General features: G+C 43.1%; 1 long non-coding RNA gene across 1 annotated transcript; it reads left to right on the top strand.

The window, feature by feature from the left end:
- The first annotated feature begins 1875 nt into the window (after positions 1 to 1875).
- LOC132000840 (uncharacterized) lies at positions 1876 to 25776 on the top strand. Its single transcript, XR_009399466.1, has 3 exons — positions 1876 to 1979; positions 17674 to 17798; positions 25634 to 25776. It is a non-coding gene; the product is annotated as an uncharacterized LOC132000840 (long non-coding RNA).
- The last annotated feature ends 778 nt before the right edge of the window (positions 25777 to 26554 follow it).

Raw genomic sequence — 26554 nt, 5'->3', positions numbered from 1 at the left:
CAAACAAGTTGAGAAAATTTGCAAATGTAACTTCAAGACTCTTTGGGGCCCAACAGCAAACATGAAACATAACCTCTAGTTAACATTACCATTCCCTGCTAGAGATGAACAAACAGATTAGGAGAGGTCAGATCATCTAAGAACATTACTAGTACATAGCATAAGAACAACCCAGGCCTTGTGGCTCAGTTGGTTAAGCGTCCGTCTCTTGATTTTGGCTCAGGGCATGATCTCTGGATCATGGAATCAAGCCCCACGTTGGGCCTCGGACTGGGGAAGGATCCTGCTTAAGATTCTATCTCTCCCTCTGCCCTTCCCACCTCTCTCTCTAAAAATAAAAATTTAAAAAAGAACCCAGGCCTTTATCTCTGGGTATTACAGGTTTTCTACCTGATTCCCCAGAAGAGATCAGACCAGCACGGCACAGCCAGCTTAGCTAGTGTCCCCTAGGAGGTGGTAGCTTTTACTCCCTGAAGCCTTTATTTTCACCGGGCAGAACGTCAAGGGGAACTCAGCCCTTCGCGTTCCCACGGAGGAAATGCTACCAGGCACTGCTGAGCAATATGGATCTCACGAGATTTTCAGTTGGAGGCGAGATAAAGGCCAGAGGATTTGACCTTGTACCCCCATGCCCCACAACATCCTCGCGGCCACAGACTGGGCTCCTACAATCCCCTCTCTCTGCCTCAGCCCAGCCAAGTAACCCAGAGAGGGAAGGAGGAACACCTACAATGCCGCCTGTAACTTTGATATGGATTCTCTACTGCAGTCCGACAGCCGGCCACACCCAGGAGAGAGACAACTTCCAAATTCCCATAGAGGAGAGTCTTGCTTGGAGGCCCCAGTGTGGCTGGAAGGCGGTGGGAGTTGCCTTGAAGCTGAATCTGTAAAGCAAGCACACTGTTTGGTGAGGTGTGTGTGGAGGAAAAAGAAGAGACTTCAGCGTTCTGCCAGGGGCCAGAGATGGGCCCTGAGACCTACTCCTGCCCTAGGGAGCTCACAGACTAGAGGCAGGAGACCACCCAGGAGGAGTCAAACAGCAGTGGGAGGAGCCTGGGAGGAGGTGCCAGGCAGGAGCTGGAGCCACACAACGGGGCATTGAAACTTCTAGTTAGGTAAAGCCAACAGTGAGACGGATTTTCTTTCCCCCCTCACCCCACTGGCCACTGCCGCCTATTTGCTCCCTGTAAAACAGCAACTTTAGCTTATGTGTCCCCCAGCAGAGATGAAAAAGACAAGCTTCCTTGGGGCCAGATTAACCCGTTTATCAAGCTAAGAAGCAGCCACGCCTGGCTTTTAAGGACAGGAGGCCCTTACTCTCTGCCCTTCCGCCTTTCTGTCTTCTCTTCCCAGGGCCAGTTCAACACCAGGCCTGACTTCTCAAACAGCATTGCTCAGTTTGAGTTCACACTCACCATAATAGACACTGCTGAATACAGGAAAAAAAACCAATCAAAACACTAGATGAAAAAATACTTTAGCGTGTGCTTATCTTTGAATGGCGAGATTAAAGTTAATAATTTTCTGTGCTTTCATTTTTTTTTTTTTTTTTTTTTTTACAATGAATAAGCATTCCTTTGGAGAACAGAACATAATTGGTGTTGCAAACAAAAAGCCAACATGAGTGGAGGGAAATATGGATGAACCGGCAAGGCTGTGAGAAAATGGAAACCCCAAACCAAACCAAACCTCAGAAGACCAGGCCAGGTCCCCGGAAGGAAGCCCCGTTCCTCCGCATCCTGGCTTCTCAAGCTGCAGCCCCTCCTGCTGCCGCGCTCTGCCCCGCGGGCCCGCATCTGTCCCACACCCGCCCGCCAGAGGGCGCCGTGGGGCCGCCGCCCCGCGTCCTGGCCCTGGCGACTCACAGCCCGGGCTGCGGGCGAACCCGCGCGGAGGTGAGGCACCCGGCACAGCGAAGCGGACTCCGGGTGGGGTGGCCGCCGGCAGACGCGCATCGCACTTCACCCTGCCGAGCACAGGTAACCGCCGTCAGGGCCCAAGCTCCCCTCTCCCCCGACGGTGCAGCTCCAGCGGCCCGCGGAGCCGGGCTGCCGCGGGCTCTTGCGCCTCTCCCCGCGCGCCGCAGCCTCGCGCAGAAGCCGGCCGGCTCACCTCCGCGCCTTCACCGCACACCAGGGGAGCTCGCGACTGGACCCCACTGCTCTCGGGAGGGATTGCTCTGGGCTTTCGCAATTTAAAAAATTAGGCAGGTAAAACATACACAGTAATATGTAGTCGTGAGAAACCCCAGTCACGTCTGTGTGCATTAAAACACCAGCCTCCAAGGGGCGCCTGGGGGGCTCAGTGGGTTAAGCCTCTGCCTTTGGCTCAGGTCGTGATCTCAGGGTCCTGGAATCGAGCCCGACATCGGGCTCTCTGCTCAGCAGGGAGTCTGCTTTCTCCTCTCTCTGCCTGCCTCTCTGCCTACTTGTGATCTCTCTCTGTTACAGGAAGAAATAAAAAATCTTATAAGAAAACCAAAACAAACAAAAAAAACCAGCCTCCCTTCACCACCACCTTCCCACCCCCTCCATAAATAACTAGCAACAGGTTCTTAAATGCACTTCTATCCAAGTAGTAAGTCTATCATTGTGGCTTTCTGTATGTCTGTCCATCCAGCCGTCCATGTATTCATCTATGCCTGGAAGAAGATTCATCAAAATGCTAACGGAGGTAATCTGTAGGTGGCAGAATTAGAACGATTCTTCTTTTCTGAGTGTTCCACAGGAAACTGTGCGTGGGAGGGGAGTTGTTACCATATTTAAATCGCACGCGTCCTGAGGCTGCCCTGACCTCTGCCAAGGGCGGACTCTTTGTCGTGGGCTGCTCCAGGTCTCTTGCGTGGAGAGATGGGGCAATATCACGTCCCGGCTGCACGGAGCAGCCCTGGGGGAGTGGGGCGGGTAACAGAGCCCAGGGTTGTGTCTTTGTGATGAGCGACTCTAAGGGACTTGGCTCCTGCCTACCAGTTTTTACCAGTTTTAAGGGCCGATTCATTGGAAAATGCTGCCGGCCTCTGGGAAATAACAATAGAATCACGGTGATGGTTTTATCAAAACTCTCTGGACTGAGAACCTATTGGAAGGGGCTTTTTTTTTTTCCCCCTTTGTGATCCTTGAAAAGTGATTTTGAAAATTTTTTTTTTTTTTTTATTTTGGAGGCCAGAGAACCCAAGTTCCGATTTGAAAGCTGGTTTTAACCAACCCTGAATCTTTATGGTCCTTGAGAGTTATGTAGCAACTACAAGTCTCTTCCTCTCTCCTTCCTGGTTTCTGAAAAGCAGAAAAGGGGTTGGTGATCCGTTCTAAAAACACGGAGCCCAACCAGGTCTTCCCAGGATGTTTGTGGGGGGCAGGTGTGCAAAGCCTGCAAGGCTCCTTTTTAAAGCTGCTTTTCAAAGGTGGTCTAGTTGGACTTTTGTATATTTAACCGATTTATTAAAAACACGTATATTTTAAAAACTACAACTTTAAAAGAAATTAAAATGTTTGACATTTTGGTAATTAGTGGAGGAAACAAAGAGCTTTCCTTTGCCTGGTGATCAACCATTTCCAATAAATCGTTTATTGAGAGTACCTGTTTCAGCACCAGCCAACATGATCAGCACAGGGTGAGACAGGATAGAGAACCAGGCTCCCCCCACCCCCACACGCCCCTCTCACCGCCCCACCCCACACCCCAGCACAAATTGCAGGGAATCCATAGAAAACCTCATTTGCTTCCAAGATTGTGGGAAAGGCCTAATCCAACTTTACGGATTCCCAGACTTTGACATTTCACCAACAAATAAAATTCTGAAATAAATTTAGAGACAGAGATGGTGTGCCAGCTTTTAATTTTGCCAAGTAAGGTCATTCAAAAAGAGCCTGCTGTCACAACTGTTTGTATAAGACATGACATGCTGACATCAACAGGACATGATCTCAAAATAAAAGTCTTAAAAAAATAAATTTCACCTTTTAAAATATTTTACCATACTTTCTTTAATTTTCCGTGTTTCAAAGGGAAAATGTTAGCAGCTTGCATTTTGCTATTTTTGTGTCTTAGCTACTAGAGCATAAGAACCATAAATGAGTCTTTATTTGATAGGAACTTTTCTTACACTATTTTTGGGCTATCATGTTGAATATCAGTGAACACTGCCAAGTACACTGAGATGAGAAATAGTAGATGTTTGGCTGAATTTATATTAATTCCTAATTTATACTAATCCTAAGATCCAACACTAATTCTGTACCCAAACTTTCCAAGTTAGACAAGGATACCACCATTTATTTGATTATTTTTGAAATTTTATTTTATTTCAATTCAGTTAATTAACATATAGCGTATTCTTAGTTTCAGAGATAGAGTTGGATATAACCCACAATGCTCCTTACATCACGTGCCCTCCTTAATGCCTGTCACCCAGTTTTCCTGTCCCTTAACTCCCTCCCATCCAGCAGCCCTCAGTTTGTTTCCTATAGGTAGGAGTCTCTTTTTTAAAAAAATTTTTAATAAACATATTAAAATTCACAGGTCTGTGAATCGCCAGGTTTACACACTTCACAGCACTCACCATAGCACATGTCCTCCCCAATGTCCATAACCCCACCCCCCTCTCCATAGCCCCCTCCCCCGGGCAACCCTCAGTTTGTTTTGAGTGATTAAGAGTCTCTTATGGTGTGTCTCCCTCCCAATCCCATCGTGTTTCATTTATTCTTCTCCTGACCCCCAAACCCCTCCCATTGCATCTCCATTTCCTCATATCAGGGAGATCTTACCATAGTTGTCTTTCTTTGATGGACTTATTTCGCTAAGCATAATACCCTCTAGTTCCATGCATGTCGTCACAAATGGCAAGATTTCATTTCTTTTGATGGCTGCATAGTATTCCATTGTGTATATATACCACATCTTCTTTATCCATCCATCTGTTGATGGACATCTAGGTTCTTTCCATAGTTTGGCTATTGTGGACATTGCTGCTATAAACTTTCGGGTGCATGTGCCCCTTCGGATCACATACCCTTTGTTTGTATCTTTAGGAGTAAATACCCAGGAGTGCAATTGCTGGGTCATAAGGTAGCTCTATTTTCAACTTTTTGAGGAACCTCCATGCTGTTTTCCAGAGTGGTTGCACCACTTTGCATTCCCACCAACAGTGTAGGAGGGTTCCCCTTTCTCCGCATCCTCCGCATCCTCTGCCAGCATCTGTCATTTTCTGACTTGTTAATTTTAGCCATTCTGACTGGTGTGAAGTAGTATCTCATTGTGGTTTTGATTTGTATTTCCCTGATGCCGAGTGAGGTGGAACACTTTTTCATGTGTCTGTTGGCCATCTGGATGTCTTCTTTGCAGAAATGTCTGTTCATGTCCTCTGCCTATTTCTTGATTGGATTATTTGTTCTTTGGGTGTTGAGTTTGCTAAGTTCTTTATAGATTTTGGACACTAGCCCTTTATCTGATATGTGATTTGCAAATATCATCTCCCATTCTGTCAGTTGTCTTTTGGTTTTGTTAACTGTTTCCTTTGATGTGCATAAAGTCTTTTGATCTTGATGAAGTCCCAGTAATTCATTTTTGCCCTTGCTTCCCTTGCCTTTGGTGACGTTCCTAGGAAGAGGTTGCTGCGGTTGAGGTCGAAGAGGTTGCTGCCTGTGTTCTCCTCAAGGATTTTGATGGATTCCTTTCTCACATTAAGGTCCTTCATCTAGTTTGAGTCTATTTTTGTGTGTGGTGTAAGGAAATGGTCCAGTTTCATTTTCTGCATGTGGCTGTCCAATTTTCCCAACACCATTTGTTGAAGAGGCTCTCTTTTTTCCATTGGACATTCTTTCCTGCTTTGTCAAAGATTAGTTGACCATAGAGTTGAGGGTCTATTTCTGGGCTCTCTATTCTGTTCCATTGATCTATGTGTTTGTTTTTATGCCAGTACCATCCTGTCTTGATGATGACAGCTTTGTAATAGAGCTTGAAGTCTGGAATTGTGATGCCACCAACTTTGGCTTTCTTTTTCAATATTTCTTTGGCTATTCGAGGTCTTTTCTGGTTCCATATAAATTTTAGCATTATTTTTTCATTTCTTTGAAAAAAATGGATGGGATTTTGATAGGGATTGCATTGAGTGTGTAGATTGTTTTAGGTATCATAGACATTTTCACAGTATTTGTTCTTCCAACCCAGGAGCATGGAACATTTTTCCATTTCTTTGTGTCTTCCTCAGTTTCTTTCATGAGTACTGTATAGTTTTCTGAGTATAGATTCTTTGCCTCTTTGGTTAGGTTTATTCCTAGGTATCTTATGGTTTTGGGTGCAATTGTAAATGGGATGGACTCCTTAATTTCTCTTTCTTCTGTCTTGTTGTTGGTGTAAAGAAATGCAACTGATTTCGGTGCATTGATTTTATATCCTGACACTTTACTGAATTCCTGTACAAGTTCTAGCAGATTTCGAGTGGAGTCTTTGGGTTTTCCATATATCATCTGCAAAGAGTGATAGTTTGACTTCTTTGCTGATTTGGATGCCTTTAATTTCTTTTTGTTGTCTGATTGCTGAGGCTAGGACTTCTAGTACTATGTTGAATAGCAGTGGTGCTAATGGACATCCCTGCCGTGTTCCTGACCTTAGAGGAAACGCTTTCAGTTTTTCTCCATTGAGAATGATATTTGTGGTAGGTTTTTCATAGATGGCTTTGATAATATTGAGGTATGAATACTTTGAAGAGTTTTGATCAGGAAGGGATGCTGTACTTTGTCAAATGCTTTTTCAGCATCTATTGAGAGTATCATATGGTTCTTGTTCTTTCTTTTATTAATGTATTGTATCACACTGATTGATTTGCAGATGTTGAGCCAAACTTGCAGCCCTGGAATAAATCCCTCTTGGGTGTGGTGAATAATCCATTTAATGTACTATTGGATCCTATTGGCTAGTATTTTGGTGAGAATTTTCGCATCTGTGTTCATCGAGGATATTGATCTGTAATTCTCTTTTTTGATGGGATCCTTGTCTGGTTTGGGGATCAAGGTGATGCTGGCCTTATAAAATGAGTTTGGAGGTTTTCCTTCCATTTCTATTTTTTGGAACAGTTTCAGGAGAATAGGAATTAGTTCTTCTTTAAATGTTTGGTAGAATTCCCCTGGGAAGCTCTCTGGCCTTGGGCTTTTGTTTGTTTGAAGATTTTTGATGACTGTTTCAATCTCCTTACTGGTTATGAGTCTGTTCAGGTTTTCTATTTCTTCCTGGTTCAGTTTTGGTAGTTTATATGTCTCTAGGAATGCATCCATTTCTTCCAGATTGTCAAATTTGTTGGTGTAGAGTTGCTCGTGTATGTTCTTGTAATTGTTTGTATTTCTTTGCTGCTGGTTGTGATCTCTCCTCTTTCATTCATGGTTTTATTTATTTGGGTCCTTTCTCTTTTCTTTTTGATAAGTCTGGCCAGGAGTTTTTCAATCTTATTAATTCTTTCAAAGAACCAGCTCCTAGTTTCGTTGATTTGTTCTATTGTTTTTTGGGTTTTATTTCATTGATTTCTGCTCTGATCTTTATGATTTCTCTTCTCCTGCTGGGTTTAGGCTTCCTTTGTTGTTCTTTCTCCAGCTCCTTTAGGTGTAGGGTTAGGTTGTGTATTTGAGACCTTTCTTGTTTCTTGAGAAAGACTTGTGTCGCTATATATTTTCCTCTCAGGACTGCCTTTGCTGTATCCCACAGATTTTGAATCTGTTGTGTTTTCATTATCATTTGTTTCCATCAATTTTTTCAATTCTTCTTTAATTTCCTGGTCGAATCATTCATTCTTTAGAAGGATGCTGTTTAGTCTCCATGTATTTGGGTTCTTTCCAAATTTCCTCTTGTGATTGAATTCTAGCTTCAGAGCATTGTGATCTGGAAATATGCAGGGAATGATCCCAATCTTTTGATACCAGTTGAGACCTGATTTATGATCCAGGATGTGATCTATTCTGGAGAATGTTCCATGTGCATAGGTAGGAGTCTCTTATGGTTTGTCTCCCACTCTGATTTCATCTTATTTTATTTTCCTCCTCCCTTCCCCTATGAGCTTCTGTTTTGTCTCTTAAATTCCACAAATGAGTGAAATCATACGATAATGTCTCTTTCTGATTGACTTACTTCACTTAGCATAATACCCTCTAGTTCTGTCCACATCATTGCAGTTGGTAAGATTTCATTTTCTGATGGCTGAGTAATATTCCATTGTGTATATATACCACATCTCCTTTATCCATTCATCTGTCGATGGACATCTAGGCTCTTCCATAGTTTGGTTATTGTGGACATTGCTGCTATAAGCTTTGGGGTGCACATGCCCCTTCAGATCACTACATTTGTATCTTTGGGGTAAATTCTCAGTAATGCATTGCTGGGTCATAGGGTAGCTCTATTTTCAACTTTCTGAGGACCCGCCATGCTGTTTTCCAGAGTGGCTGCAGGCTTGCATTCCCACCAACACAGTGTAAGGGGTTCCGCTTTCTCTACATCCTCCCCAATACCTGTTGTTTCCTGTGTTGTTAATTTTAGCCATTGTCACCAGTGTGAGGTGGCATCTCATTGTGGTTTTGAACCACCATTTATTTTAATTTTAGATTGCTTTTGTTGTTTCTGTTGGGTTTGGACTTTTAGTGCTTTCTAGTAATTGAAGACCCTTTTAGTTGGATTCTTATCAGTTGAAGGCACTTTGCTAGTGACCACCCAAAGAATTGAGCATTTTGGTATCATATTCTTTCATCTAAAGGGTTTTCCAAATTATGGTCATTGCGTTTCAAGAAATAAGTGCTTTGAAAGTGGATTATACTAGCCACCTGCTTAAGTTGAGAAGGGGTGGGGGCAGCAGATGTTGGTGGGGAAGGGGAGGGGTCAAGGAGTGGAAGCAGAGGTGAATGGTGAGGACAATAAGGATCAATTAAAGAGCACCTGCGTGGCTCAGTCAGTTAAGCATCTGACCTCAGCTCAGGTCATGATCCCAGGGTCCCAGAATCAAGCCCCCAGGTTGGCTCTGAGCTCAGTGAGGAGTCTACTTGTTCCTTTCCTTCTCCTTCTGCCCCTCTCTCACTCATGCTCTCTCTCTCTCTCTCAAATAAAATCTTTTTTTAAGACGTCAATTAAAATGAAAGGGATGCTATATATAATTTTTTAGCCTTTTCTAGAATTGAAGCAGATACTGGGACCAAAAATCAACATTGCATTTCTTGAAAGCAATCAGAAAGGGCATTAAATCACCCAGAAGTTGAAAGCTGTTTGTGGGAGAAGGCGCGCCTGATCTGCCATCCCTTACCACATGGATCTTAACCTGTTGGCATTGCCCAAGCCCCGAGGCCTGGCAGCCTAATGACAAGGCAGTTTCCTGGATGGTGAGGGAGACAGAAGGTTTTCTGGGCAGAGGCTCTGCTGTATTACAGAGTAGTAATAGAAACCTCAACCTTAAATATGACTTTTCCCCCAAACCTAACATTAGCTGGTGTTAAAGTATTTTCACCAGGGAAAGCAAAGGCTTTTAGTGGTTTTACCTTGTCCTGAAATGGAGACTTTGACCCAGGTCGTGGTTGTCTGGGAAAAGGATGCAACCTGAGATTTTCTGAGCTTTTATTTCCCAAGAATCTTCCATCAGAATGGACTTTGCAGAGAATTCACAGAACTTTGGCACTCCCCATCTTCATTCTTGACCCTGTTGCCTCATTCTTTTTTGGTCCAGCCATCCCAAAACCATGTCTGCAGCTGTCACTTGGACCCACCCACTCCTAAGTTGGGATTTTTATCCCTAACCTCTTTCCAGAGCTCCAGATGTGTATTTTTGTCAGTTGGCTGAACATCTTCCAACGGGTGCCCTAAATTCAGCATATCCCAAATCAAACCGATCAATTCTCCCCACCACGGACAACAGCCTCCTCCACCTTCTTTGTCCCTTCCTTTGCTCTGGTTAGCCACGTTGTCATTCATTCCATTGTTCAAGCTGAGGACCTCAGTGTCATCCTCACCTCCATCCCTGTCCTTCACCGCCATTTTCTAACTGCCGCCAAATCCCATCCTCTCCTGCCCTCCCATGTCTGTTCTCCAATCTCTCATCTCCACCCCACAGTTACTGCCCTGCTCTGGGCCCTCACTGCCTCTCACCTGCACTGGGGAACTGGCTTCTATCTGGTCACAGGATCACAGGAACATCCCACCAGAAGCTGTCTGCACAGCTGTCAGGGAGATCCCTGGAAAACATCGCTCAGTTTCCATCTGTCTCTTGCTTGAACCAACAAAGTTCTGGATACTAGAATGTAAGCAAAAGAATCATGAGAGGTTTCTAAGAATTTCCACAGGAGGGATATAAAACGTGTCTTTACTCCTTTTCTTTTGCCCCTTTTCCTATCCTACAGCCTGGAACAAAGGTGTGTGGCTTCCACTTTGGAGCAGGAACGTGAGGGGCACACCCCAGGGCAGGAAGAGCAGCCTCCATGGAAGGTACCATGGAGCAGAACTGCCACAGCCCTGGCTACCTACCTCTGGAATGTTCTGTGGGAAATTGTGGCAGAGCAAATGCATGCTGCCTGTGGCAGGCTCTGAGTAGCTCTTTGGACATTCCTCAATCATGGTCCTTCGCTGAGTCATGCTCACTGGTTTGCAGATCTCTCTAGAATGGGACCTGGGCGTAGGGGGGTGGCGGGGCTGCAGTGTAAGCAACTGTGTGCATGTGTCCTCCGCATTCCTCTTTGTCTACTCAGTCTGGCACAGACAGAGCAGGCCCCCGGGGAGCATTGTGGAGCTAGTGAGTACTGAGGAGGGCTCCAAAGGAAGCTCCGTCCTCTCTGAGCCCGTGGGGTGGGCTCTACAGACTCCTGCCACTTGCCAGCTGAGGGCATCGGGCACAGTGTGTAGCCGCTCTGTGCCGTAGTTGCCATCTCCGCTGAGCCGCCCAGCAGCGCCTCGGGTGTGTTGCAGGGATTAAAGGGCAGTTTCTGCCAAGCACTTAGCACAGGACCCGGCCCACCGTTGGAACTGGAAGAGCATCTGTTACCGTTTCGTGGTTGTCTCTCTCCGGATTGCGCATGCTCGGTCCCTCTTCTTCTCTCCCCGCCCTGTACTTTGCTTTTCATTAACTTCTCAACTCAGATACATCTTCTGAGCCCCAGGACTGTGCCACACAACACAGTCTCCACGCCTGCGGGGAGCTCGCTGGCTTTGGTGGAGGCAGGCAGGGAAACCGGAGCTGCAGCACAGCTGAAAGGTGGAAGTGCTCACGGTTTCCGCGGAAGCACAGGGAGGGCAGGCAGTCACCGTGGGCAGGGGCACCGGTGGAGGACCACCCTGAATGGGAGTGGGGAGGCCAGCACAGAGTGGTCTGGCCACTGCCAGTGCGGTTCAGTAAGACTCGGCCACTGGTTTTCACACTGGAGCAATCCTCAGAATTCCCTGGAAGCCTTTGGTGAAATGCAGATTGCGCGGCCTCCTTCCCTGTGTCTCAGATTTACTAAATCCAGGGCAGGGCATGAGCTTTTGCGTTGCTGTTGTTGTTTTAAGATAGATTTATTTCAGAGAAAGAATGCGCTCAAGCACCCTTGGGAGTGTGGTGGGGGGAGGGGCAGAGGGAAAGGGGAGGGAGAAGTTCAAGCCCACGGACACTGAGCATACAGCCCAAGGTGGGACTAGACCTTATGACCCTGAGCTCACAACCTGGACCCACCCAAGAGGTTGCTTAAGGACTGAGTCACCCAGGTGCCCTTCTGGACTTCTGCATTTTTAAAATTTTATTTTACTTATTTATTGGACCGAGAGAGAGACACAGTGAGAGAGGGAACACAAGCAGGGGGAGTCACAGAGGGAGAAGCAGGCTCCCAATGCGGGGCTCTATTCCAGGACTCTAGGATCATGACCTGAGCCAAATGCAGCCACTTAAGGACTGAGCCACCTAGGCAGCCCCCTTGAGCTTTTGGGTTTTTGACAAGTTCCCAGGTGGTCCTCCTGTTGCTGGCGGGGACCACACGCTGAGCACTGGGAGTGGGAGTAGGGAGCCGGAGTGGTGGGAAGGCCAGTGGACTTCACACACCAGCCCTGGAGCTCAGATTCTGTAACAGCAGCGAAAGTCAGAACTAGGGAGCGGTTTAAGAAGAAGAGCGGGCAGTGAGACCTGTGTTGCTTTGAAGAGTACAGGACTTCAGAAGGGAAGACGTGTCGGGAGTTGAAACCAGGTGAGCCGTGGGCGGTGTGGATCACGCTGGGTGTGGTGTCCCCACCGGCCCCTCTCCCTTTGCTGCTCCTTCCTCTTGCTCTTAAAGGAAGAGGAACAGCCCTATTTGTCCAGGCTGAAAACTTCCCCTTTCCCCCAGGCCATCATGCTATCTCCTCTGGAAAGACTGTCTTCCAGACTCTCCCCATTCCCTTCCTGTTGGACATTGTTTAAACCAAACCTTCAAACACATAGGAGCTCCCAGAATCCCACTACCTATCAGCTTCTTTCGGCTGCTATTCTTGGTCATTTTAAAAAATACATTTATTTTGGATTTGAGTATAGTTGACCTACAATATTCCATTAGTTGCAGGTGTACAACGTGGTGATTCTGCAAACCTATATGACCCATTCCTCTCCTGGGCAGCTCTGTCCCCATAGGATGCTATTACCATACCATTGTCTCTCTTCCCTGTGCTGTGCCTTTCATCCCCCTGACTTCTTCATTCCCATCCTGGCAGCCTGTGCCTCCCGCTCCCCTTCACCCATCGTGCCTGTCCCCCACCTTTTTCCTTTCTGGCACCCATCAGTTTGTTCTGAGTACTTAGAGGGTCTGTTTCTGCCTTTTGTTTATTTGTTTGTCTTTTTTTTTGAGATTTCACATACTGAAATACGGATAACTTTTTTTAACCAAAACTTCTCAGCGAATGGTCATTGTGTGCCCCATTTCTTCACCCCGGGTCCCGCACCCCCAAGTCTCATCTGCACCTCCCTGAACGGTGGAATGGTACCTTGTGTTAGGGTCTGTTATCAAAGGAACAAGACTGAGACAAGGTGAAAGTTATGTAAAGCTTTATTCTATGCCAAGTATTAGAGATCAGACTGATCAGCCAGGGGAACGAGACTAAGCATTAGAAGTCTGACTGACTGGCCAGGGCCGTGTCCGAAGAGAGCGACCACCCCCAGCTTACAAACTCAAGAATTGACTGACTGACCAGTCAGAGCTGCCTCCGAAGAGAGCGACCCCTCCCAATCTTACAGACTACCTTTTATTGGGTGAAACTACAACCCGTATCTTGGTATTTCAACCCACCAGGTTTGTGTGTCTTTTGTTGATTGGCTAGTTTCATCCGGTCTGGTGACATGTTATTCAAGATTACGCCATACTAGGAACTCTTACAAACAGTATTTCCTGGGAAGGCTTAGTCAGTTAACATATTCAGTGTGAATAATAAGATCGTCATCCTTCCCAAGATGGAGTCATTTTGGTTTGGGCAAGACCTTCTCACTGTTACAATCAGTACTTCATACTGAAGTACTCTATCTGGCCTGACTCGTCCTTGTATTCTGGGCTCTGTTATTAGGAACTAGACGACTACATTTTACTGGTTTCCTGGACTTGCTTCTAAGTAAGTTTCTCTGGGGCAGGGGGGAGGGGAGGTCAATTTAAGTTTACTGCACAAACAACAAAATGGCTCTTTAACCAAGATGGAGTCACTCTGGCTAAATAGGTCCTTACGCCTTGTTTTTCTCGATTGCTTTAATAGCTTCACCACTCCTCCCACCAACATGTTTTAAAAGAACCCACATACAGAGCTCTAGTAAAAATAGTTAATAAATGTGGCAAATGTCTCAACAGAATTAATTTTTAAGCCTCCAAGCCTTTGTTAACCTTCCATCTGCAAAACCACTTATAGGAAATCTGTATGTGATGGGAATATTTTATTGTCCCCGAGTTAGCCAGCACAATCCAATTTGTCTGAACTGATGAAATTAAAACAAAATGGAGACTTAGGTAAAATATTCCACAGAGACGTTATGTCTGCTACTCTGCTGGTCCCTGTAGAGCTCAGTTTCTTAGAAACAGGATTGACTTACCTTTACTTTATTACTACAGTGAAATGTGCATGAATTGTCCATCGTTTGTTTCTACATTTTGGATTTTCTTAAAGGCTTGAAATAAAAATGGGTCCTTGGGAGTCTGGGAGCAGAAGCAAAGACTGCTCTTAAAGGTTCTTCGTTCAGATATATAAACAAAATTTAAGGAAACTTCATCGAATCCAGTTCAAGCTCTTGAATGTATAATAGCGATTGGCTTCTTTCCTAAAGAGGCCGTTTTCTAAATGTTGCTTATAGCCAGAGACCTCACATTTCTGTTTTGAACTTTTCCCCTTCTTCTGGGCCATTCAGATATTCTGAAATGTCTGCTAAGTGAGTTTCTGATTCAGGCAGGGTGCTGTTTGCTTCATAGTGTCAATGAATTAGAAGAGCTAGGAAGTTTATGGCAACCAGGGATGCCTATTTCTTTTTCCCTTTTTTTTTTTTTTTTAAGATTTTATTTATTTATTTGACAGAGACACACCAAGAGAAGGAACACAACAGTAGAGGAAAAGCAGGCTTCCCGCCAAGCAGGGAGCCGATATGGGGCCACATCCCAAGACCCTGGGATCAGGACCTGAGCCAAAGGCAGGCGCTTTATGACTGAGCCACCCAGTCACCCAGAGAGGCCTATTTCTTATTAGTAAATTCTCCCCTTTTAAATAATTCTCCTCCACTTTCTTCCTGCTGTGGCTTTGCAGAAATCCACAGCTTTCTCAACTGTCCATGTTCTTCCCTAGAAGCAAAAATAATATTTCTATTTTTTTAGTTTAGGAGAACACCAGCAATTCTTCCACCATTATCAGAATTTTCTAAGTAAAGGGCTCCTCTCTCTTTTTAGAGAGAGAGAGAGAATGCTAAGCAGGCTCCATGTTCAGCATGGAGCCCAAAGTGGGGCTCCATCTCATGACCCTTAGATCATGACCTGAACCCAAGTCAAGAGTCTAATGCTTAACCAACCCTGGTGCCCCCAGGAACCTCCTCTTTTAAACATAATTCTGGTTTCATTGACTTTAGAGCGAGGGACAGAGCAGAACACCTGTGATCTTAACTTCCAAGCCCCACTTCCCCTGGATCCCTCAGACAGCTCCCAGGAGGAGAGACTCACCCCCAACCCTGCAGGTAGAGCAGAGCCCCTGCTGCATTCTGAGGGGGGAGCCCCAAAAGCCCCGTGGGAAGGTGCTTGAGGAGGGATGTGGAGAAGACAGGTGGAGGTGTTTTCTTCCCCTCCAACTCTGGTGACCCTCCCCAAATTAGAAGAGAAAGTTGCTCACATTATTTTATACTTGAGGCAATCCAGTGAAATCCAAGTGTTAATCTTTCTGATTTAGCTGTTCTCTCAAGTGCAAAGGATTTAGAGGTCAATGAAAAGCTGCCAGAATATTGTCTCTGTCACTCTGGCTTCTGCCAACTTAATTTGAAATTGGCTTTCTCAGCTCTTCTTTTCTCATCTGGGTAGAACCCAGACAGATTTCTGCCTGCAGACGACAAAATCCTGCCCACCCCACCCCAGATCTGCTTCTTCTAGTCCAGGTTGGGAGGTTGGCTCAAAATGACATTGGTGACCATTTGGGCCACTGGGGGTTGTCCCAAGGACAAATCAGCTGCTGCCCAGGGCCTGATGGTTTTCCTGAAGACTTGCAGTTTTTCAGAAAGGGAATGGTAGGGAATTGGAGAGAAACAATAATAGCTGAAAGCCTAAAATACCCTGGAATTTCGTCAGGTATGACATCATGGAACTATTACCAACTCTTTGAAAGTTATCCCAAGGCTGTATCCTTATATATATCTTTATATGTATCCTTATGTATATCCTTATGCAGCCTTTCACTGGAAGATACTTGCTAAATATTTATAGGATGAATTAATAAGCTCACTGTTAGAATGAACTAAATAAACCCTTGATAAATACTAGGGATGTTCTTTATATTTTCTTTCATTGGTTTTGCTTTGAAGAATGTCTTAGCCATTTCCCACAATCTTGTTTTCAGATTTAATTTTGTTTCCAAACTGATGAATACAATGGCCACTGGCCCAAAGACCCCTTCATAGCATCAGCAAAGGTGTCTGCTTTAATGACATTCTATCGCTCTGATACTGTTAAATTTGAGCATACCAGTGGGAAGCTTGGAAACATTCATGCCTCTGAAAATATGTCAAACACTCACGAGCCCAGGATGTTACATGTTGCAAGCGACTATCAGGAAAACAATCAATGTATGAACTGAAGAGGTGGGTGTGAACGCCACTGCCCGGGGCTTGCTAACATTCCTCTCAGCTTCCTGGTGAAGATGATCTCAAGAAAGGTGGAGATGGCCAGGTGTCATTCCTCTCTGCTGCCAGGTAGAGACGGTCAGACAACAGGTGTTCAGATGACCTGTGGAGATAATCAGGTGACACTCTTCCCAGCTGCAGGAGAAGATGGCCAGATTGTTTTTCTCAGATTGCTTGTACTAAGCAGTTCTAGAATTTGCCCACCCAATATCCCAACTAGGAAGACCCCAAGCACAACTGGGTGATCATAAGCAAGACCAAGGATGTCAGCCCTTGCCAAGGGAAGGGTATGGGGAGCAATGGGATAGTGTACATGAATGGCCCCCAGTCCTCACTCAGGCAGGTCCCAGGACAAGAGCTCCCCAGCACCTTCCTAGACCAGCAGCCCAGGGGCCATGGAATGCAATGCCCACTCTCCTGAATCAATGCTGTATTGAGCTGCTCAGTGATTTTCAAACTGTGTCCTACATAGTCTGAGATGTTCTGCCCAGGAGCCCTGGTGGGGGATGGCATATGAGTAAAGCTTCAAGCGCCCCCACTTCTAAATTGAACAGCCTGCTTTTTGGTTTTTTATTGATTTTGTATGGTAGGTTTCCAGTCTTCTGTTAGAAGGTAATTCGGCATTCTTCAAGCAATAATGATAGTCCAGGAGACCAAGATAAGGGTTCTGACAGTTCTAACACAGGACCTTTCCTCCTGTAGGCACTCAACACGTGTTCTCTAGAGGCTCCGCTCTGGTTCATTAGAGGCCCCTCCACACTGGTTTCTCTGAAGGCCATTTCCAAATCGCAACACTCGGGACTGAGTTTCCTTCCATTCCTGTGACTTTCACTGCAGGAAAACTGAAACCGACCTGAAGCTGGACCATGTTTTGTTTGTTTGTTTGTTTGTTTGTTTGCGGTTTATCCGAACCAACACCTGTTGTTTACTGATCACCTAGCTCTTAGTTAGCCCTGGATGAATGTTTGCTAAATGGTTGAATAGTTAAGTGAAAGATGTGTAATCCTATGCAAGTTACTTGCCCTCATTTGTAACATGAGCTTAAATCCACCTCCTTTGCAGTTTGTGGTGAGGACTAAATGAAAGAAGACAGGTGAATTGTTTAGCACATAATAGGATCAAGAAATGTCATTTTATTCTCTTCTCTTTCACATAATCAGTAGATATCCTGAGTGTACTTGGTGGAGGTAACTTCATACATGAAGAACCAGGCAGTGAAGAACACGCCACAGCAGCAGAGTTGGATGAGGGAAGTTGTCCGCATGCGCCAGGCTGGTATAGCTCCTCGTGGCCTCCAGTTTCATTTTGCTGGAAAAGGTTATTCCACCATTCTGCCCTGAGTTTTCATCTGTTGCTTTGGACCTTCCTTCTAGGTTTCAGGCAGAGGCTGTGATGGCATCAGGAAGGTTGGCCAGAATGATCATGTAGAAAAGTAGATCATGTAGAAAAGTAATCTCTGGATGAGAAAGATGGCAGCCGAGACAAAAGGAGTCTCTTGGTGAGTTGTTTTTAAAATCTGAAAATACATTTCTGGGAACTTGAACAAAGTGGAAGATTTACACATAAAAAAAATATGAATCAATATACGAACAGATAAATAACCTGGTTTATGATCTGCCTACAGACAGTAATGGAGCGCATAGAAAGTGAAAGGGATCCTTCTCTGTAAAGGCTTCATTTTGCTCTGGACACAGCCATTCTGAAAGCTCTAAATGGACCATGGGATTTCCATGAGTTCAGAGCTCCACTTGCTTCAAACGGGCACTTTTTTTGTCCTCTTCTGGGTTTCAGCATTGGGTGAATGGCTATAAGTTAGGAACACAGTATTTCTTTGCTATGGAGTGTTACCATCTTCAGACAGTAAACACTGCTGTCCTCCAGTGAAGCTTCCTGCCTGTCAGGGCTGATTGCCTCTACTGTGTGTGTGTGTGGTGTGTATATACACACAAACATATATAAAGTATATATAAAGTATATGTGCGTGTACTTATATATCTAATATACATCCATATTAGATATAATGTTACTTCAAGATGAAGAGAATTGGGGGACAGCTTCCTTCTAGTCCTAAAAGATTTCCTAAGAGTTTTAAGGATATTGTGCTTTATTCATAGGCTTTGCATCTAGTCTGGATATAAAAATTGCACTACGACAAGAGTGGTTTTATAATTGAGAAGGCGAGGTTAGCCTAACTGCTGAACTAGAGGATGATATGTATATTTCAGATACAATTTGGGATCTAATGGTTCAGTTTAAATTGGGTCAAATGCCAGTAAAATGTTAAAATTTTTTTTTAATTTTTAGAAAGATTTTATTTGCTTGAGAGAGAGAGAGAGAGAAATAATATGCACAAGTTGGGAAGTGGCAGGCAGAGGGAGAAGCAGGCTCCACGCTGAGCAAGGAGCCTGATGTGGGGCTCAATCCCAGGACCCTGGGATCATGACATGAGCTGAAGGCAGATGCTTAACCAATGGGGCCAACCAGGCATCCCAAAATAATATTTTTTTTTTTTATTAAATTGTTTTTACATGATATTCTAACATGCCACCTTTTTTCTCCCTAAGTTTATGCTGGCACACCACTCTAACATTATCTGTCAACAAAATGGCCTTGGACTGCATAAAAAACACAAGTAACCTTGTCTATGGAAGGAATGCCAAGATAAACATATAAACAAAGGATTTAAGGTTGAGTGTGTCCCTAGCTCAACAAAAAATGGAGACATTTTCTAGTTGTACTCATGTCTTTAACAAACCTCATTTGGTTGTTCCCAAGAGCTAAGAATCGAATCTTAGAGAAGGCCGTTCCACCTGTCTCATCAGAGTGGTTGATGACCCTCATGGTCAGGTCACCTTTTCCCATACCCTGGGGAAGTGACGTGCTGATAAACTGCCTCAAAAAAACAAAACAAAACCCAACAGCAACAACAAAAAATAAATTCTGATTGATTTGTGATATTTGCCAACATCTCCAATATAAGGACCCCTGCTGTGGCCATTGTTGTGCTACCAACAGTTACTGGTTTGAAGAATTCCTGAGCACTGGACAGTGAGATCTGGTGAGCTGATAGGGGCTGTGTCAGATGCACCTTCATGTCTTTTTTCTTCTACTCTCCTACCTCTGGGGCTTTATACCTGCTCTTCTGCCTGGAATGTTCCGGAGACCTTTCTCCTTACATTGCAGACTGGCTTTTCAGCTAGCATTATTGGAATCCTCCGGTGAATGAAACAGTGATATAAAATAAAGCACTTGGAAGAGTGTCTGGTATGCAATGAATGCTATTTAAGGAATGTTTATTAATATTCTTTTCCTTCACTGACCATCAAGACCGAATTAGGAGTTCATCATGTGTATGCTGGGCTTTCCTGTGCTTCTGTCAAGTGGTACCCCCCATGCTATATTGTTCAGGGTTCCTTCCTGGCCCTTGTCGGCTCAGGCTACATAATGTTTACTGTTGCATCCCTGGAGAGCTTGGTGCCTGGAAACCGGAAGACGCTCAATGTATACTCATAGCATAATAACCGGCTAGGTCATTGAATCTGTTGTTTACTACCAGCGTGAATTAGAAATCAGGAGGGTCAGTGTGCATGTCAAGAAATGATTATGAGAAACAGGTAAAGGGGATGGTGCAGTGATAGCGAAAGAGACTCTCTTTTCTGAGGCTGTATCGGCTTTATTCGTGTTGACAGAAAGGGCATTCTTTGATCCGAGCAGCCAAATTGGGGATGCTCAGTTTGAGGGCTGCTGGTGCTGCCATTGACAATTACGTTATCGCGCAAGGTGCTGGCTTTCTTGGCATTACAAGAACACTTGTGATTTCAGGAACTCACTTTCTGTTTTGTCAAGATCCTTATCTTACATATGTATCTGGCGGGGGAGGGGGAGGAGGTAGAGGTTACTCTAAAATAGCTCTAATGAAACCTTTTTTTTTTTGATTGACTATAAATGCTTCTTAACCACTTTGGGGTTACAGATTCCTTTAAAAGAATTTGCTAAAAGCTTCTAACGAAAAATACTCTGTGCCCATACATACACCAGTCTTACACACAATTCACTTGTGCACTTCCAAAGAACCCCAGTTTAAAGCTGCTGTCTTCCTGCATTTGTCTGATTTATCTTCGTGACAATTCTTTGAAGTTGGTATGGGTGGAAGCAAAGAATGATGAGTTCATTTGCCCAGAAAACACAATGGTAGTAATTACATAATTGACCAGGATAACATAAATAGCCTCACCTAGCCATCTGGAGTGACTATTGCAAACTGAAGTGCTATTTTAAGGGAACTTGCTTTAATTATGAGGTAATATCTTTATTCATTCGTTCATTCATTCATTCATTCTTCCAAGATTTTATTTGAAGTTAAGTTTAGTTAACATATAGTATTAGTTTCAGGGGCAGAATTTAGTGATTCATCAGTTGCATAGAACACCAAGGGCTCATTACGCCAAGTGCCCATCACCTAATTACCCCGTCCCCCCTTCCCCCAGCAACCCTCAGTTTGTTCTCTATAGTTAAGAGTCTTTTATGGTTTTCTCCAATCTCTGTTTTTATCTTATTTTCCTTTTATTCCTATTTTATTTTATCTTACTTATCTTATTTTATTTTTCCTTATTTTATCTTCTTTTATCCTTATCCTTATTTTATTTTCCTGTGTTTCTTAAATTCCACATATGAGTAAAATCATATGGTATTTGTCTTTCTCTGACTTATTTTACCTAGCGTAATATATTCCATCTCCATCCATGTCATTGCAAATGGCCACATTTGCAAATGACACACACACATACATATATATATAGATACGTATATATGTGTATATCTCACATCTTCTTTATCCATTCATCAGTTAATGGACATCTAGACTCTTTTAATAATTTGACTATTGATAATGCTGCTATAAACATTGGGGTGCATGTGCCCCTTCAAATCAGTATTTTTTTAAAAAGATTTTATTTATTTATTTGTCAAAGAGAGAGAGAGAGAGAGAGTGCACAAAAAGGCAGAGGCAGAGAGAGAAGCAGGCTCCCTGCTGAGCAAGGAGTCCGATGCAGGACTCAAATTCCAGGACCCTGGGGGATCATGATCTGAGCTGAAGGCATCTGCTTAATAGACTGAACCACCCAGGCATCCCTCAAATCAGTATTTTCGTATTCTTTGGATAAATACCTAGTAGTGCAATTGCTGGGTCAATAGATAGTTCTATTTTTAACTTTTTGAGGAACCTTCATACAATTTTCCAGAGTGGCTGCACCGGCATGCGTTCCCACCAACAGTGTAGGAGGGTTCCCCTTTCTCCGCATCCCCACCAGCATCTGTCATTGCCTGACTTGTTGATTTTAGCCATTCTGACTGGTGTGAGGTGATATCTCATTGTGGTTTTGATTTGTATTTCCCTGATGGTGGGTGATGTTGAGCACTTTTTCATGTGTCTGTTTGTCAGCCGTATGTCTTCTTTAGAGAAATGTCTGTTGATGTCTTCTGCCCATTTCTTGATTGGATTATTTGTTCTTTGGGTGTTGAGTTTGATAAGTTCTTTACAGATTTTGGCTCCGAGTCCTTTATCAGATATGTCATTTGCAAATATCTTCTCCCATTCCAAGGGTTGCTTTTTAGTTTTGTTGATTGTTTTTCTTTGCTCTGCAGAAGGTTTTATCTTGATGAAGTCCCAATGGTTCATTTCTGTTCTTGTTTGCCTTGCCTCCGGAGACCTTGCTGTGCCGCCGTCAAAGAGGTTGCTGCCTGTGTTCTCCTTTAGGGTTTTCAGGGATTCCTGTCTCACATTTAGATCTTTCATTTGTTTGGAATTTGTGTATAGTGTAATAAAGTGTCCACTTTCATTCTTCTGCACGTGGCTGTCCAATTTTTCCAACACCATTTGTTGAAGGGACTGTCTTTTTTACATTGGATATTCTTTCCAAAGAATATCAAAGATTAGTTGACCATATAGTCGTGGTTCTATTTTTGGGTTCTGTATTCTGTTCCATTGATCTATGTGTCTGTTTTTGTGCCAGTACCATACTGCCTTGATGATTAAAGCTTTGTAATAGAGCTTGAAGTTTGGAATTGTGATACCTCCAGCTTTGGTTTTCTTTTTCCAATATTCCTTTGGGTATTTGGGCTCCATACAAATTTTAGGATTGTTTGTTCTAGCTCTGTGAAAAATTCTGGTGTTATTTTGATAGGGATTGCATTAAATGTATAGATTGCTTTGGGTAATATAGACATTTTAACAATATTTGTTCTAATCCATGAGCATGGAATGCTTTTCCATTTCTTTGTGTCTTCCTCAATTTCTTTCATTAGTGTTCTGTAGATTTCAGAGTACAGCCTTTGGTTAGGTCTATTCCTAGATATGGTTTTTGGTGTGATTGTTAATGGAAGCCATTCCTTGATTTCCCTTGTTGCTGCTTCATTATTGGAGGATAGAAATGCAGATTTCTGTACATTAATTTTATATCCTGTGACTTTGCTGAATTCATGTATCAGTTCTAGCAACTTTTTGGTGGAGTCTTTTGGGTTTTCTACATAGAGAATCATATCATCTGCAAAGAGGGGGAGTTTGATTTCCTTGCTGATTCAGATGCCTTTTATTTCTTTTTGTTGTCTGACTGCTGAGGCTAGGTCTTCTAGTACTATGTTGAATAACAGTGGTGAGACTGGACATCCTTGTCTTGTTCCTGACCTTAGGGGGAAAGCTCAGTTTTTCCCCATCGAGAATAATATTTGCCATGGGGTTTTTGTTATGGCCTTTATGATGTTCACATATGTTCCTTCTATCCCTAGTTTCTTGAGGGTTTTTATCAAGAAAGGATGCTGTATCTTGCCAGATGCTTCTTTTGAATCTGGTGAGAGGATCATATGGTTCGTATCCTTCCTCTTATTAATGTGGTAGATCATGTTGACTGACGTGCAGTTATTGAACCAGGCCTGCAGCCCAAAAATAAATCCCACTTGGTTGTGGTGAATAATCCTTTTGATGTAATCTTGAATTCTATTAGCTAGTATCTTGTTGAGAATTTTTGCAACTATGTTCATCAGGGATATTGGTCTGTAATTCTCATTTTTAGTGGGGTCTTTGGTTTGGGGATCAAGATAATGCTGGTCTCATAGAATAAGTTTGGAAGTTTTCCTTCCATTTCTATTGTTTTTTGGAACAGTTTCAGAAGATTAGGTAATAATTCTTTAGTGTTTGCTTGAATTCCCCTGGGAAGCCATCTGGCCCCGGATTCCTGTTTGTTGGAAGATTTTTTTTTTTATTACTGCTTCAGTTTCTTTGCTTGTTATGGATCTGTTCAGGTTTTCTATTTCTTACTGTTACAGTTTTGATAATTTATATATTTCTAGGAATTTATCCATTTCTTCCAGATTGTCTAAGTTGTTGGCTCATAATTGCTCATAATATTCTCTTATAATTGTTATATTTTTGTGATTTTGGTTGTAATCTCTCCTCTTTCATTCATGATTTTACTTATTTGGGTCCTTTCTCTTTTCTCTTTGATAAATCAGGTTGGGGGTTGTCAATTTTGTTAATTCTTGACAAGAATCACCTCCTAGCTTCATTGATCTGTTCTACTGGTTTTTATTTTTATTTTTATATCATAGATTTCTGCTCTTATCTTTATTATTTCCCCTTTTCTACTGGTTTTAGGCTTTATTTTCTGTTCTTTTTCCAGCTACTTTAAGTGTAAAGTTAGGTTGTATATTTGAAACTTTTCTTGCTTCTGGAGGTAGGCCTGTATTGCAATATACATCCCTCTTAGGACTGCCTTTGCTGCATCCCAAAGATTTTGGACTGTCATGTTTTTGTTTCATTTGCTTCCATGTTTTTTAAAATTTCTTCTTTAATTTCCTGGTTAACCCACTTATTCTTTAGTAGGGTGTTCTTGTTATTTTTTTTTTTTTTTTTTTTTTTAAGAGTTTGTTTATTTGAGAAAGAGCAAAAGCAGGGGCAGAGGGAGAGAGAGAAGCAGGCGCAGGCTCCCCACTGAACAGGAATCCATTGCAGGACTCGATCCCAGGATGCTGGGATCACAATCTGAGCCTAAGGCAGACCCTTAATCTACTGAGCTACCCAGGTGCCCCTAGTAGGATGTTCTTTAACCTCCATGAAGTCTTTCCAAATTTTTTCTTGTGGTTGACTTTAAGTTTCATAGCCTTGTGGTCTGAAAATAGGCATGGTAGGATCTCAATCTCTTTGTCCTTGTTGAGGCCTCGTTTGTGACCCAGAATGTGATCTGTTCTGGAGAATGTTCCATGTGCACTCAAAAAGAATGTATGGATGAAATGCTGTGAATATATCTGTGAAGTCCATCTGGTCCAGTGTGTCATTCAAAGCCATTGTTTCCTCGTTGGTCTGCTTAGGTGATCTGTCCATTGCTGTGAGTGGGGTGTTACAGTCCCCTACTATTATTGTATTATTATCAATGAGTTTCTTTAAGTTTGTTATTAATTGATTTATATATTTGGACGCTCATAAGTTGGGGGCATAAATATTTATAGTTGTTAGATCTTCTAGTTGGATAGACCCCTTTATTATGATATAGTGTTCCTCTTCATCTCTTATTAGAGTCTTTGGCTTAAAATCTAGTTTGTCTGATATAAGCATGGTACTCCAGATAAGGTAATATCTTAAACATTTTATCAAATCCCTAGAACCTCTGCAGTTTCATTTGGACACGCCATGTTCAGAATTGTCATTGCCATTCTTGCGTTCATGGCTCACTGTTGCAAACAGACGATTGGAGGAGTTGTAAATTGGCCTGAGACCCAATAATTATATCAAATTCAATCTTTTCAATTTTATAATAATAACTGCACACCAAATACACGTGTTATCAATCTGAACTTTCTCATGTTTCTGCTAATGGAGATGGGGTGTTGGCAAAGAGGGCAACAAAAACAATTTTGTTTATATTTGCAGTCCATTTTGGAAACTGCTTTCTTCTCCTAATTTTTTTCCTTGCCTATGCAAATAGTTTGATGGATTTCTATTCCCTGGAAACAAATCATGGCAGTGGAAGCCAGCAACTCTTGTCTTCTCTAAAAGGAGGGATTAAGTTTGGGGTTTCCATTGCCTCTTCTGTTTCTGACATTCCATGGTTGTCTGATTCTGTCTTGGAGACTTTGGAGAGGCAGGAAAAGGCCAACCAGGATTAAACTGTTCTGTAGATAATCAACTATTTACACTTTAGCAATTAAATATGAAAACCTTCTGTTCTCAATCTCTTACCACGTTTCACAAGAAGAGTGAGAGACTGATCTCTAACAATGCCGTGGACAAGTAGACGTGTAAGAAATGAAATGCCAAGTCTTACATAATCCTGTGCATTTCAGGAAGAAGTGTGGACTATTCTGAAACAAAATATCTATGTGAACAACTTTTCAAGAACAAAAATATAAAGAACCTCTTCACCAGAATGAGAATGTTTCTTAGATATCATTGCTGCAATGAATCTATTTGGAGATGACAATGTTATAAGCACCTTGAGAGGTAAGTGTGACTTTAAGAAAATAGCAGTATCATTGGGGCACCTGGGTGGCTCAGTGCGTTAAGCATCTGTCTTTGGCTCGGGTCATGATCTCAGGGTCCTGGGATCGAGCCCCGCATCGGGCTCTCTGCTTGGCGGGGAATCCCCCCCTCCCCGCCTGCCTCTCTGCCTACTTGTGATCTGTCTCTCTGTCAAATAAATAAATAAACTCTTTAAAAAAATATATCAGTATCATTAATGAGTACAGTACCACCCACCTCCTTTTCTCTAGAAGTTAATTCTATTTATTTAAAAGGATCCTCCAGGACATAATTTTGAATGTTGTCAGGAATTTTCTTTCTTATGTCCAATTCTTCCAAATTCCTGGAGACAGCATAAACAATATCCAATATACTGTACCCCTGTGTGTTCACGGGGAAAGAACTTGTTCACTCACATGGCACTGGATATCTGAGTTAATTCTCCATATGTCCTATGACTCACTTTGTAACAGTAAACAAATCATACTTAAGAATGGAAAAATATTAGCAATGAGAGATTGGAATTATCTGGAGCCTTGGCTGAACAGCTTGGAAGAATTTTTTAGAGCTGTTTCAGAGATAGCTTACCTCTATCCTCCCTCCCGTACACACACACCTAACACAAGGATCTTGAAAACACAGGGGGAGAGTCTCTGAGTACACACCAAACCCAGAATAAGGAAAGATAGTTCCAAAGAAGGAGCTATGTCCAACAACACAGGTTGTGATGGCTCTTTATCTCCATA

This window comes from Mustela nigripes, chromosome 14, assembly GCF_022355385.1.
Source record: "Mustela nigripes isolate SB6536 chromosome 14, MUSNIG.SB6536, whole genome shotgun sequence".
Lineage (NCBI taxonomy): Eukaryota > Metazoa > Chordata > Mammalia > Carnivora > Mustelidae > Mustela > Mustela nigripes.
Note: the sequence above shows the minus strand (reverse complement) of the source record. Positions and strands in the feature narration are given on the sequence as shown.